The sequence below is a fragment of the Periplaneta americana genome, chromosome 7, assembly GCF_040183065.1.
Source record: "Periplaneta americana isolate PAMFEO1 chromosome 7, P.americana_PAMFEO1_priV1, whole genome shotgun sequence".
Lineage (NCBI taxonomy): Eukaryota > Metazoa > Arthropoda > Insecta > Blattodea > Blattidae > Periplaneta > Periplaneta americana.
The window spans coordinates 113,192,962-113,209,656 of record NC_091123.1 but is presented as its reverse complement, the minus strand read 5'-3'; positions in this window follow the sequence as shown (position 1 = coordinate 113,209,656).

Here is a 16,695-nt window from a genome sequence, read left to right as displayed (position 1 = left end):
CTTAGTTATGACCTCATTACACCATGAGAATAGTCAATTTGAAAGTATAAAAATACACAAAAGTGAGCCTAAAATCTTGGGGAGGATATTACCTCATTGTGCTCTCCTCCATGAGAACTTCCGAGATGATAGTTTTATTTTTGTTTTGTGGTTTCACCTTATGCTAATTTTTTAGATTATTAATGTGTAATACCTACGTTTGATAGCCGCGAAACGTGTGGTTGCTTCCACCAAACGCAATAAAATAAGTAATTTTTATCAGATAAAAATCCATTCACGCCTTGAGCGTGATCACAATCTATAGTCATGGCTTTCACATATTTTATATGATGTGCCTGAATCAACGATGGACCTATTTCTGCACTGCGAGCATGCACTCTATAAGACTGTGACACCGTACATATTTCATGCACGCGAAACCGTCCTTAGCCAAAGCGGTACCATGACACGTACGGTATCATTTGCGCCAAGCATTGTCTTATATTGGTTACAAAAGCTCCAAATGACCACATAACGCCATTGACAATACTACAAAAGCTCCATCGGTGTACCTTCATACTTTGGTAACACTGATTAACGGTGTATTGAATGTGCTCAGTTGTATCTCAGTGTATCAGTCTTGTGTTTACCGCTATCAGTCTTGTACGGAAATGAACGTCACCGTTACTACCATTAATAAAGGTGTTCCTTGGGTATTACGTGATGGATTTAGGTGTAGCAAAATACGAATGAGGAGCTGTGGAGAAATATCATGAAGGTTTACTTTTAAAGCTTGTTCAAGTAGAATTGTAACCAACGATACAAGTACCGATGCCTGTATTTTAAGTGAATCTGGAAACAATTCACATGAAACACCTACCGCGTACATATTGGACAACCTGTTTTACGAAATAGTTGTAAGCTTAAAGCAGAGGAGCAGTTACATGAGAAACACAGCAAAATAATAAGACGGGAGTTACGTGCAGTGAAAATACTTCATTGAACTCGACAGCCATTTTGAATTTTCTGATGGCTACGTATAGAAAAAGGAGGAAATCGCGTCCTGTTGCTCATAAAGATTTGAAACAGACTCTATTACAATTGAAAACCATGCAAGTTCTCACTAATAAAAAATGAACAGTTTGTTTATGCTGATATTGAAAGTGAAATTATGTTAACAACTCAAAGTAATTTACAATTTTTATGCGCTGACGAAGTCAATATGGAACTAACTTTCTATGTATGTCTCAAGTTTTTTTTTTTTTCGAAATTGTATACGGTGCATGGAATAAGAGATGGTGTCTACTTTCAGTTGGTATTTTGCTTCCTTCCCTATAAGTCGGCGCAGTGCTATGAAGCGATGTGTTCTCTAGTACGTGGAACTTGCAATACGTTTGATTTACACTGTGACAGTGATACTTGACTTTGAAAAATCTGCACAAGTAGGACTTCTTAGAGATGGAATATCTTCTTGTGACGTGAAATTAAACGAAAACAATTCATGGACGATGACGAAGATGACGAACGCCAGAAGAAATATATTCTTGTAACTGTTAAATCAGACGAAATCAAGTCATGGGCATTCTGGTAAGTTAAATTTCTGGTGTTGGTGCTTTTGTTATACAGTGATTGGCGTATATGTAATACGTCTGCGATTCCTTCCAATGGCGCTTATGCTATCTATCGCCCAAAAATTGGCGCTTATTATCGCCAGCCGACACGTAAGATTGAGTTAAGGATTACCGTATTGTTTGGATGGTGTAATCAAAGTGAAATAAATCACGTATTCGTATAAGTAGCTTTAATAGCTCAAACAATGAAATTATTTATACTATAAGCATTTTTCTTTAATGTTACTTATTTCACCTGTTCCTAAAATGACATAACACTTAAAAAGAGCACAAAGTAAAGAAGTGCTCTTTGAAAAATAAATTAAAATAAAAGTAAGTCTCTTTTTCTAGAAGAAATACATAAGATCTCATATTATTATTAAATATATTATTATTATTATTATTATTATTATATAGTACAACAGAATTAAATAAGTCATTACGAAGATCATTCAGCATGGCTTCACTATCCACTCCTATATTTCCATAATAATATGGTATGTATGGAATTTTCTAGTAGTGGTAATAACTTTTGCACAAAGTAAATAGTATCCCATTTTCTACATCCGAAAATAACCACTTTCTCTCAGAAAATTCGACGTAGGCTCTAAGCGTCGTTTAACACCACTTGTGTTAGCCATACTGTAGCTGATTCATAAAAACTCCGTTTATATACAGCATCGATTACGTATTTTATTTCTCTTTTGAAGTGTTGCATTCGAAGTTTGTCGATCAGTGACTTTAGCGAGACAAAGTTTGGAGCGCCTAGATATTGAGCAGTCTTCAGAACATTGTACACGATTAAAAGCATTCAGTAAATGTGGCGAAAATGCTCACGGATGTCCATCTTTGGTCTTGGTTATTTCTCAATATGTGTGGTGGTGGTGGTGGTGATAGCTCCTTTGATGACAACGAGAGACTCATTGCGTCTTCTATTGTTACTATATAGCCTAGTACCAGTATTAGTTTGTTTATTGTATTAGTACGACAGTCTAGTATACAGTTACGAAGCTTGAGTTGTGAGAGTGCTAGGAACAATTGACTGTGCCGGTACTATTACTGGTGGTGATGATGATTATGATGATGATAGCGCCTTTGATGACAACGAGAGACTCATTACGTCTACTATTGTTACTATATAGCCTAGCACCAGTAGGCCCTATTAGTTTTTCTACTATATTAGTACCACAGTCTAGTATATATACTGTTACGAAGCTTGAGTTGTGAGGATGCTAGGAACAATTGATTGTGCCGGCACTATTTCACATTGTCTGTAATGAGGCGATATTAGCGATCCTAGTGGTTAGCAACTATCTATGGATGCATATTTACTACGTATTGAGCTTCGTGACTGTGTTAGTACTATGCGACTGTTTTGTTTCTTCTGTTCTCGAAGCCTAACTGAATAAGAAATTTGTCAAAGACTTTGCGGTTACCAAGTTGAAATTAATGTACATTGTGTACGTCGACTCCATGTGCCGAGTTTGATTTATGATGTGACGTGGGGTTTCTAAGAAGTGGAAACTTTGTTAGCGCGCGAAACCTGCAGTTACACACAAGAACTAGGAGACAGAGAAGCCTCCAAGTGCTGTAAGTTGTTTTTAGAGCTTCTGACGTTTGATGTAACGTATGTGTGCCACGCTTGGCTTTAACCTTAAATGGAACTTGAGAAATGTGCTTACACCTGCATTATTATTTGATTTGTAGGTTTATAGGCATACAGACAGTAATGGTGGGGTTTCTGCAACATGTCTTTCCTTCTACACGTAATGGAATGAAAAGTATATCTCGTTATGAAGCTTCACATAGATGAATCATATTCAGCAACTTGAAGGAATTTATTACTACAGTAATTCTATGATGTTATTCGCTTATTTCACGGAAACCTAAATGTGAAGGGAAATTTCATTCCTTAAAGTACGTTCTTTCTTTGTCCTTTCATTAAGTTTCCTGTGTAGACAGCTGGTGGTGTGATTTGTTCTCGAACACTCTTTATTGTACAAATATTTAAATACGTTGAACAGGTCGTCACAAGTAGCGTCAAATATAATTCTCATACTGTTTTCTATCTTATAGTTGATTTTACCATTGTCGAAAAGATCTTGCGTTAGATATAAATTATAATTATAAATAGATGTTATATACTATGACATTTTTTTAAGTTTCCAGAATTCTGACAATCTGTAGACATAACTTCCCATAATAGACGTGTTAACTTGAAATTTATCTTTCATTCTCAGGGACTATATTATGTCTTATGTTTAATATATGTTTTCTTCAAGCGTGATCTTCCTATGTTAGTGAAATAGCTGCTTTTGGTCGTATATGTTGCTTTTAAATACACATATTGGTTTTGAAAATTATGGTGGTGGTGATGATGATGCTGATGATGAGGACAATGCACCTTTCATATTGCAGCAAACTTTCTGAAATTTTATCAATGTATTTCGTGATAAAATGTACGCCTACTCAGAGTTACTGTATATAACGAAAAGAGATTAAGTTACTTGGGACATACAGCTAAGATAGATGTACTGCTAGACGGGCATAATAGTCTGTTGTCTGCCTGCGAAAGAATGGAAGAAGACACAAGAGTACAGACAGGAAGGTAAACAGATAGTTGTAGGCGAACAGGAAGGTAGGTGGATAGTGAGAACCGAACAAGAAGGCAGACGGATAGTTACAGGCGAAAGCAATGTAGGTGGGTAGTCATAAGAGAACAGGAAGGCAGGTGGATAGTCACAAGTAGTCAAAAAAATTAAGAATTATGATTACAGTAGGAAAGCGGATAGTTATAAGAGAACAGAAAGGCGGACGGATAGATATATGAGGACAGTAAGGAGTCTGATAGTCACAAACAGACGTACAGGAGATCGAATAGTTACAGGCAAAGAGAAAGACAGTCGGATAATCATATACAGACAAATGGCAGATGGGTAGTTACAGGCGAACAGGAAGGCAGAGGGACAGTTATAGGCGAATAGGAAAGCAGACGGGTAGTCACAGGGGAACAGGAAGGTAGACAAATAGTTACAAGCGAACAGGAAGGTAGGAGAATAATTAGGCGAACGGAATTGTAAGAGGTAGACGAGCAAACAGCCTGATAGACACAGGCGAACATGGTGGAAGAATATTCTTCCACCATGCAGGCGAACTGGAAGACAGACTAATCGACGAAGAGGAACGGGAAGGCAGAGAGATAATTCCAAGCAGGAAGGGAAACGTAGGATATTAATAGACCGATAGGAAGGCTAGGCGAATATCCAGAAGTAAGTAGGAAAGCAGGTGGATAGCGATAGACACATTAATGCAGTCGAATACTCAGACGTAGATAGGAAAGCAGGGGAACAGGAAGGCGGGTGGATAGTCGGAAGTAGATAGGCAAGCAAGTAGATAGTGACAGGAGGATATTCAGACGTAGATAGAAAGGCCAGCAGATATTAATAGGCGGATAGTTAAAAGTACAAAGGAAAGCAGGTGGACAGTTACAGGTGCACAGGAAGGCAGACGGATAGTCAAAAGTAAATACGAAAGCAGGTGGATACGGAGGCAGACAGATAATCATAAGCAGGCCTAAACAGAAATGCAGAAGAATAGACAGCAGAATATTAAGATATGTTACATATATCCTTCTAGGAAGATTATGTTAACTAACAAAATAACAATAAAATAATGATTTTGAATTTCACATGATAAACGTTTTGTCCGACAGCAATAGTCCAAAGGTCTGTGTGTGCTGTCTCAAAAGTAAATACCGGTAATATACTGTTTCCTAAATATAGTCTACTCTTCCAACTAATTACAATTTCATGTTGCATGGCATTTTGTTTATATTTTATTATGTTTTTGCAGAAGTCAGTTGAATGAAATTAATATCACATATAGTAAAAACAGTGCTTAATAGATACATGAATTCTGTTTGCGCATTGGCTGCATATATAATAATCTATTCGGAAACCTTATTTGCATACAGGTCTGCAGGAACTGTATGCCATCTCTTTCAATCTGCCTGTGAAAAAGTTCAGTGTGGAACTAAATAACACATCACAAACTTGTGGAGTTAGTATTGCGTTGTCGTTTAATTGGTGAGGTTACTACAGATACTGTCTCATAAATAATGTCGGATTGGAGCAAAATTTTGTTGTAGTGTGTTCTGACAAGAAATTTTTTTATTTGGCTATTTAACGACGCTGTATTAAATACTAGGTTATTTAGCGTCCATGGAATTGGTGATAGCGAGATGGTATTTGGTGAGATGAGGCCAAGGATTCTCCAAAGATTACCTGACATTCGTATTACTGTTGGGGAAAACCTCGGAAAAACGCAACCAGATAATCAGCCCAAGCAGAAATCGATCCTACGCCCAAGCACAACTCCGGATCAGCATGTAACCGCACTACCGCCTGAGCTACGCCGGCGGCTACAAGAGTATAGTTTTCAAAATAAAGGCCATTAGATTATATGGTCTTGAGCCACCTTTCGGCGATATTTACAATTCCGCGACTGTACCGGTTTCTGATTTTTGATGCAAACAATTCGCTTCAAGTTTTGGAAATTTCTTCCGCGCAGGAAGTGGGCCATGGATTGAAACAGATGGTAATCTCGAAATACAAGATCAGGGTTATATGCTGGATGTGTTAGTAGTTCAATTCCTCCGAATTCCTGGTTTTTTTCCATGGTTATTCGAACGGTATGGGGTCTCGCATTGTCCTGTTGTAAAAGGATTCTATTGCGATTAACTAATGCTGGATACCTCTTCCTCAATGAGAATAAGGATCCACATCGATAGCACATCGCTTTGGAACAAACTCTCAGTGAATCACATCTTCAAAATTCTACCGAACACATAACGTTACTTTGGGGCCGAACCGATTTTGTATAACGACGACTTTGGCAAACTGACGAGGATCGAGCCATTGTTTTGAGGTGTCAGGGTTGCAGTAATATATCCATTTTTCATCAAATGTGAAAATTTCCCTGATAAATCTATCATTTATGGGATTAATGTAAGCTGACAACAGATATCTACCCACTTCGCGTTGAGCCTGTTCATGTGTCAATTCGTGAGATACAGATGTACAACTTCTGTATGATTTTCTAATCATCTTAATGTTGCGATATATCGTTTCTTTTGAAGAACCAAGTTCTGATAACCTACGAGCATTTTTTTTTTTTTTTTTTTTTTTTTTTTGTGGATTTTCTTCCAAAACTCTGCGTGTATTCTCAATATTGCTTTCCAGCACGTTGTAAGTCTTTAATGTCTCTTCCATTTATTGCAACGCTGGACCCGTTGTGCTACACGCTCACTAACGACCCTTCACCCTCGACTTCACAACACTCTTTGAGCCGCTGCAGGAGGTTTATAATCTTTTGTCCATTAGTGATTATTTAGGAGGACAATAATCTCAAACTTTATCACCTTTATTTTATATTCTTTGTATTAACAAGTGACGTCTGTAACATGCTCACAATACGCTATAATAACCATAACGTCCTGTGAATTGCATTGCCCAACCGAAGAAAGTTATTAAAATCTTAAAAAACATCAAACTTAAAAAAACCGACATTACTTATGAATGATGACAGCCTAATAAAATTATGACCTATGCAGCATCTTAATACTTGTTGTGTAGAGATTTACATAAGCTTTTTTCCCCACAGTAGAAAACATTTTCAGAATCATATATAATGTATATTTTATGTTAACATTACCACATTATAATAAATTGAAAGGTAATAGTGACTTTGAGTAAGATTATAATATTACCTAGTGTCCGTTCGAGTGGCTGTGTTCGCATCCCGGTTTCCCCCACCCATTTCTGCAGGCCCCTCTGTAATGGCTACTGACTGGGCTGTTAGGGTATTCCCTGAAAACATTTTTTGTACGGAATTGAAAGTCTACATAATATTATACAACTGTTTAAACTAATTTAAAGAAGATTCCCGTTACGTAAGTAATGTCACTTGATTTTCCCCTTTCAACGGCCCTATCACGTAACCACTCGGTCGGACAGTACTTGGCAGAGCTTATTTTCGTCTTTTGACGTTTCAAAATATTAGTGACATCAGCCACTAGCCGAACTGTCAGAGCGCCAGTCTTCCACGCCGGGTATCAAAAGTCGAATCTTACTAACAAGGGAAGTACCCCAGCTCGAACGGCTAAAACCTACCAGAAACACGTTTAAAATATAATGTTGTACCTGTTCGAATAGCTATCAATGCCATTCATCTGTAAAACTACATGTGAGGCCGCTAACGCCACCTGAAAGTTAGCGTACTAGCCTCACTACGTCGTAGCTGTACAGAGAGTACGAGAGAGACCATTGCGGTGTTCAATAGTGAAGTGCACGTACTAACGGCGGACATGAGTAGCTGAAGTCAATTAATCTTGTGAACATTGTTTACCTCTTGCGCGAAAATGTACGTCAACTTACATACCGGATAATTAGGATGTAATTGGAGTGAGGATGAGCCGTTTGCATGCATGTTACGTGACATTATAATGCAAACATACTACCGGGAATTATCAGAAGTAGATACCGACATATTGGATAGGAATAGTGATTTTGAGTCTGATTGCGGAGAAGAAACAGCACATGGGTATGAGAGTTCCAACAGTTCTGGACCGTCCTCTCCAGGAAATAAAGGAACTGCAAGTCAAAGTGAATACTTACCTTCACTCTAAAAAATACCACGACTTTGTGTGCTACAGTGTCTTGATGATCTAACATTGGACAATATTTATAATTATTTTAATCGCGGTTACAATTCTTACAGGTAACTAATGAACAGTTATAGCTGCATTCGTTTGAAACCCAACTGCAAGGTAATTTTGGATTCTGTGACGCGCAAAATGCATACCGGGGCCACTTCAAGGGAAACAAAACATCAAATCTGAAGGCTGTAAAAGAGACTATAAGAGCACAGTTTGACAGAACCAGAGACTATGATCAGTAGTCCACTACTGGCACATTCAAGCGTGGGCTCTGGAAGCTGCTACAGTAGCTGCTCTGGACAATTTAAAGCTTCTTTGCATTTCGCCAGCGGCTTCAAAGAAGAATATAACATTTCGTCCAGGCATATCACTGCATTAGGCACAAAGCAGAAACATTTGTGGTAGATGTGAACATGTTCATTAAAGACAAAAACATAGTTAAGCAACGCGTGTGTAATAGTGATCAGAACCACTTTTTTAATGAACAATCGTCTTCTTAAACACTATCGCACAGAGGTAAAAAACAACAGCTGGTGTGGTACAGTCTTTTTATAGTCCACAAACAGTTACATAATAGATGTGGCAATGTCCATGGAAGATAGATTAGCGAGCAAGCTTTACATTTGCAGGAAACACAGGGATGTTTGGTCCACAGTTTGCAAAGACACTAGCAGCAATTTGTCCACGGAACGTCCATGTTGAAGCGAGTAAAAATGGAAATATGATCAAAGATGAAAAGTTTTTTACATTCGGTCCTCGGTGAACATGTTTGTGAAAAAAGGTCTATTACTTTGTGATTTCTGGTCAGGACACAAAGATTACAGTCTGCTAGAAGAATGTTTCCCCAACAAGGATACTACGTTACAGATACTGCCATCAAAGAACCAAATACTGCCAACATCCGGGTGTATATATTTTTTCAGACGCTACAAACTGCATTGCAGAATTGTTGATTTTGTACGGTTACAAATTGACAAACTGCAGGTCACGATACATGATCGATATTTCATCATCCGCCTTCACTCTGACATCTACAATCAACTTTCTGCACCGAGGTACAGATCCTTGTTAATATTTCGTGGCGAAAATCCGGTTACGAAGTTGATATTCCTGTTGCATCATTTGATAGTGTGATCATTGTGGCTTGTTATATTGAACTATTGCAGTGCGAATACACCGAAGATAATATAGCATGTCCACATGTTGCCCTTGTCAAGTGTGCTTACTGTTCCATTCCGTTGTGTTTTAATCACTTCATTGAAACTCCAGATTTGCTCCCTGTGACGAATAAGGGAAGAACGTACTACAACACATCTTCTAGTTCGGGATATACGGACAGGTACGCACTCCATATGTTAATATATAGGATATTTCAAAAGTCAGTTCAGATATTAAATCGCTATAAATATTATAAATATTCCGACTAAAGTCATCAGTAGGTACTTCCAACAATGTGACCTCCGCGATCTCCAGATTTCAATCCGGCCGACTTTTGGTTGTGGGGTTACCTTAAAGAACGAGTTTTCCTGATACATCCAACAACGCTACTGCAACTGAAAGATGCCATTTCGCAAGAAATTGCCAATATTCCAAGACATTATCTGCAAAATGCTGTACAGCTGTCAAAAAAAAAAAAAGTGGCCGCACTCGTGAACAGCGAATATTTTCAAAGTCCACTTCGGGTCGCGGCGATGTTACACGATGCATGTGCTTGTACAAGCAGTTCCGGAACTATGAAAGTGTTCAATATCTGCTCCTCGCAGACCAGCGGTATAGTGCTTGTTTAATGATTCAAAGGTTCTGGGTACGGGCCTTCTTCAAGTTTTCATTTTATTTTTTAATCGTTCTTTAGCGATGTAAATGATATTCAAATTATCATTTATATCCAGTTATCGTTCTTGATGGATATCACGTTATTTATATTTTGTTAGCGTTCTTTAGAGATATGAATAAAATTCAAGTCATCATTTGTATTCTGTTATCGTTTTATAACGATATGAATAATAATTATTACTATGGTAGCTACAGTATCTCCAATGGGGGTTAGCCCTATTTTACATATGTATGTTACGGCTATAGTTTTATACACAAAAAAGATATGCATAAAGAGAAATGGAAAAGAAAATTAAATTAGCTTACGCGATGTAAACAAAACATAAACAATCCGTAAATTAGGCATTGCGATTGCAAAACAAATATCAGTTATCAATTTGAAACATACAAAAACATTAACAACACACATACGTAACACTTCTATAACACAAATATGCAGCTTTCCGTACCATACATCATAAATTAATACACAATAGTCACACAGACACAATAAAACTATAATTACGACATTGCGACGACATCAAGCATCCCATAACTGACTCACATACATAACAAATCAAGCATCCGTTGCAACACATACACTTCAACATAGTAACCACACTTTTAAAAGTTACAAATTTGGCTCCAAGAAGAATAAATAGGACACTGTTACTAATTACTATTCTTCTACAATTTCTTAAATACATCTGTGAAATTCCTGTATGAATAATATTCACGTTTTTTATATTGTTATCGTTCTTTAGCGATATAAATAATATTCAAGTTATCATTAGCATTATAAAATAATATTCAAGTTATTTATATTGTTATTGTTCTTTCGCAATATAAATAATCTGTATTTTATATACGTAAGTTAATTATTATAACACAAATAAACATCTTTCTTTGTAAAATAGGTTATTTTATTTAGATAATTAAATACGTATTATATAATATCTTATATTAATTAAACAAACCGATATTTATCATTTTATTGTGTTATCGTTCTTTAGTGATAATGTATAAATAATATTCAAGTTATTTATATTGTAATCGTTCTTTAGCGATATAAATAACATAAATTTAATATTAGGTTTCGAAAAATCCAGTTGCATAATACTGGTATTAGTTTTTCTTTTTGTATTATTACATTATACTATCTTGAACCACAATAAAATGAAAAGGAGTAACGAGAAATTGAACCTGAGACGTTGACATCTAAATTCCGACGTTCGTCCGCTGAGCTACGAGGGCAAAAGTGTGGAAACATTTTCGGAAAAATTGGCCCAATCACACTCTAAGATTTTCTGATGATTCGTAGAAGCTAGTCCAGGATGCGGAGGGCAAAGGCTAATTGAGATTTCCCGATCTCTGATAGGGTCAAACATCCTGATAGAATTAATATTTAACCCTTGCCGTGACTTTCGGTGAAGTCCGGAGGGCCCAATTAGTCAAATCCACTCTCCTCATCTCCACGCTTGGGCCCCCTGGAATTTAATAAGATGCGAAAGAGATAGTGGTGTGCGGAAAGCAACGCGATGTTACCGCATTTAGGCCTATCCTTCCCAAGAAAAACTGCAAACATGAACAAAGGAAGCTTTTAATAGAAGAAGAAGGATCTTCTGCGGACCTCTGGAAAAAGAACTAAGGAAGAGACTAGTGAAGTGCTTTGTGTGGAGTGTGGCATTGAAGGGGAAGGAACATGGACATTACGACGAAATGAAGAGAAACGAATTGAAGCATTTGAAATGTGGATGTGGAGAAGAACGGTGCGTGTGAAGTGGACAGACAGAATAAGAAATAAAATTGTGTTTGAAAAAGTGAGAGAAGAAAGAGTGATGCTGAAACTGATTAGAAAGATAAAAAGTAATTGGTTGGTTCTCTGGTTGAAAAGAATAATAGACGACATTAGGATATGTGGATCATATGCGGAGACTAAGAGGAAGGCAGAAAATAGGAAAGATTGGACATTGCTGGGTTTGCAATGAAAGACCTGCCCATGGACAGAACACTTATGTATGTGGGTATGTTCAGAATGCCTGGAATATCGTGTCTAGGAACAATCGCTATTTGCAAAGACTAGTCAATTCCATGCCCACTCGACTGCAAGATGATCGAGATAAGAGGAAGATAGACTAAATATTGAATTGTGGCTTTTTGTTTTGTTTTTTGAACGCTTAATTGTTGGAATGTTTTAAGGCCGACGCCAGTAAATTTGTTTTGTTTATGCCACGAAAGATATTTTTATTGAGAATAAAATTTTTCTTCTTTCCATTTGCAGCCACAATATCATAATGATAAAGTCATGGCATAATATATTAATGAACCTGATGTTAATTACTAAAATAATCGTAAAAGAGAAAGGAGCCATTATGTATAGTTTGTCCTTCTCAAAAACAGAACAAAAAAGAACATAAAAAGCGCGAGCTTGTAATCGAACGCAGGACCTCATGAATAAGAGGCCTGAACGCTACCATTACGCTATCGATAACACAGAGAATACTTCAATTATAACTGTAGATATCAGGCAACGTGGTCCAACAACATGTAACATCGCCTGTCTCCGAATTGTAGCGAAGATACCCGAAGGGAACTTTGTTTCAGGAGAGCGGCCACTTTTTCTTTTGACAGCTGTACATGGTGTCGCAGAAAGAAAGCTGTACGTTGAACAAGAGAACGGCGAAATCTTCCCAATGTTTTGTAAACCCCGTTGTTTGTCCAACACTGTGATGTTCTTGTTTTTTTCCCTATCTCATATTATAATATTTATAGCGGTTTAATGTTTGAACTGACTTTTGAAATACTCTGTTCTCATATATTATTTAAAGCAAATGTGTAGCTTCTTACCACATAATATCTCATTTATGTATTTTGTGGATCTCCTTGTCACAACTGTCTGTTACACGCTGTTGTTTCTTCAGCGATTTGTGCTTCTCTAGTCATTAGATTCGTTATTTTTCAATCATTATTGTACACGACTGCGGAGTTTTACAGATAAATAACCTTGATGGGCGGTTGAACAAGCACAACTCTGTATTTTAAACGCATTTACACTCGGTTTTAGCCGTTCGAGCTGGGGTACTTCCCTTGTAAGTGTACTATAATATTGTGAATTTTATTAGTAACAACAATATAATTTATTCGCCACAACAATAATTCCTTTCTACAATTCGCCTTAAACGCTCTCGTCAACAATTGGATTTTCACTTAACACAGTATTCGTTATAGCACTCCACCGACGACAATGACAATTTACTTGGACTAGTACGAACAACAATGAACTGTTAATCTTAACTAATATTTACAAAGCACTATTTACAAATCAGAACTATCAGTCCTGAGTTCACAGTTCTTCTAGCTCAGTCACTCGAGTTCACAGTATCTCGAACCACAGACCTCCAGAGACAGTTCACTGTACTCGAACTCAGGTCCCTCCAACTGCGGTCCACTGCACTCGAACTCAGGCCTTAGGATGCTGACGCAGATGCGGACGCACACTCGAGTCGAACTCCGGTACACAAGACTGGCTTGCTTGCTCTGGCTTTCTCACTGACAGGCTGACTAATCAACTGAAAAACTGCTGTCGTTCCTTCGCGACCGTAATTTATAACCACAGCGACGTAGCCTCGAAAGTTCGAATTCGCGAGTCTTCCATTTCGACGGATTTCTCGGCCTCTCTAGGCAAGCAGAAGATGCGCGCGCAAACTCTCCCCACTCTCTCGCCGCGTTGGCCCTTTCCCCTCTCAGCCGCGCGCCATTCCAAAGTGCTCCGCGCGATTTTCTCTCTTGCGGGACGCTGGTCGTGAGTTCGAATCTCACGTCGCTGTCACAATATGAAATTATCAATGAACATAGACGATGTTGGAATGGTTTTCTTGGGGTGATTCGGTTCTCTTGCCATAAATTTCCCTATTTATCGTGATTCATCATTGATATAGGAACAGACTGCTGTATGTTTTACATATCAACGTAACTAATACCATGAAATTCATTTAGTGAACATTTCACGGAGCAAGCAAGGTTGGAGTGCAACAATGGCAATATTATGTTTTCAGATGTCCCACGTTTGATTATGGTATTATGATACATAGGCCTATTCATTTTCCAAATGTCCGTGGCGATCTGAAGAAACAAATTATGGCGTTATGTGTTAAGCCGAGGTTGCTGTTGCATATTTTTCAGTGACTCTCCGCTATCTGTGTTTTGAATGGCAGTAGGCATTAGAGTCGTGCGAAACACTTTATTTAACCCTTGAATATACTAGATCAGAGGTCTCCAAAACGCATATAGTCATTCGTGATCCCGATGCTGCCCGCCAAACACAGTGTGCTGTAGAGAAGGGGGGAGAGACTCGTATCTCAACAGATTGGAGCGGTCAGTGAGGGATTGCGGCAACGATCTCCCTTATGTTTACACATAATAACATCGAAAAGATAAGAAATATCATACGTTTGTATATTATTTTGACATACTAGGAAGCTTCTACTGTTGATTGGGGAATATTCAATAATGGAATAATTCATTTCGCATTACATCTAGAAGACATTCTGTATGCATGATTCTGTAAAGGGCTTCATTGATTTTCCAATGTTCCAAGTTAGAACATAGCTAGCAAGAAATTTTTTTGTTTAAAACTGAGGATACATGTGTGATTTGTGTTTGTATTTTCTTGTTACAAATTTATCAAAATATCTATATGTATTTCACCTAAAATGAAACGAAAACTGTAAGTATATCTTGCGAAACTGAGTGTAAACGTATCGTAAAGTACTTATTATTATGTATAACCAACAGTTATACAGACGTCCCAAAATAAATTATTTTCACATGTCGAATTTTAACACACTCTTAAGATTTTTCCAACAAATTAAACATTTCATATTCTTCCCACTAACACGAAAATATATTTCTCTTCCCTTTCATCCTTGAATGTACTACTTCCATGATTAGAAGACATTGTGAAACGGTCGAACACTCCGACCAACACTGATAATGGCAGTCTGCCACTGCTCTTCATTTGCGCATAAACATTGAGAACAGTACAGGTGGAGATGGGTGAGGCGGAGCGCGCGCATTACGTACTGGCTTCGGTTCCGTTCAGGGGCTTACTCGCGAGTAGGCTTTTGGAGACGTCTGTACTAGATCTTTCTACCCATGTCCGACTCCATTTGCACGGCGCTCTACCTCAGTGGTATTCGACATTTTTTTTTCGTCTTACCCCTAGAGACATTTTTCCACTCACCTTGTACCCTTAGAGTCGTTATGATTAATTGAAATTATACGTAACTATATCTAAACTAAATGAAACTAAAAACGTATCAATAATTAAATCACCCAGTTTTAAACTATGAAAAATAAACTCGTTCTATTAAATAAATAATTAAAATAACAACGTTACAGATATAGAAGAGAAAAATGATCTTATTCACTTATTATATATTAACTTAAATGGTTCTGACATATCGGTGAGGTGCCCAAGGTTCTCTGCACGCAAGTTACTCGAGCGTTGTGAGTGCGAGTATCAGAGGTGATTCTGGATTCAAACGATTTCTGTGCTTTGTTTTGATGATGTCAAAGCAGAGAAACAATGCTCACACAAATAAATAGAGGGGATTGGAAGAAGGTGTCATTGAGTTCCATATATGCTACTCTTTGCGAAGATAACACCAAAAGTCACAAATTGACAAGTTTTCGGATTTTATTTTCAGTGAACCATCGAAGGACATTTCTAGCAAAATTTCTTTCAATTTTAAGGGAAGTTCAGAGAAATTGATGGCTGTGGTGGAAAGTGGATTTGTAATCCTATCTTGTGTATTAACTTGTCAATTTCTGCAGGGCTTTTCGAAAACTGTGTCTTGAAATTTCTAGATGGCACACAACTTCATTATGTTCAAACAGAGTTGGAAAAAATTGAAGTATTTCTTTATTAACAAAGTGAATCCGAAATAAAACTTTATTACAAATGTGCATAATTTTCTAATAAATTTTATATGTACTTTTAATTATTTTTAATCATATATTTTTTATTGATGGTTGTTTTAAATTTCAAACTTGTTTATTGCAATATGTTAACATGGATTTACTCACTTCTACATAGATAACTATTTATTAGTCTAATGATGCCCATAATAAGGACGTAAACGTTCATTAATATGTATTAGCAAAAATAACTTTTTGGTATTGCTACAATAAATAACTCAAAGACTGAACAACCAAGACTTCACATTTTCGTATTATCATTGTATGACTTATTGGAATACACAAAAAAAAAAATGAATTCAAAATTCGAGTTTATTACAAAACCCCTTTTACTTTGACTTGGGCTTTAGAAATATGTTTGTTCAATTCTTGGAGTTGAAGATTGAGATAATTAATTTTGTTGCAAATATCCATCAAATAAGCTGGCTGATAAATCTATCCTTCATCTTCAAAATACATCACCAGACCGGATTTCAATTTTGCAAGGAAACACTTTACCTCGTTTTTCAATCGAAAAAGCCAGTCAATACGCGTCCTCATGATAACCACCGCACCTCGGTGTTTAAAAATAGTTGAGTGTACGTACAGTTAACAATTATT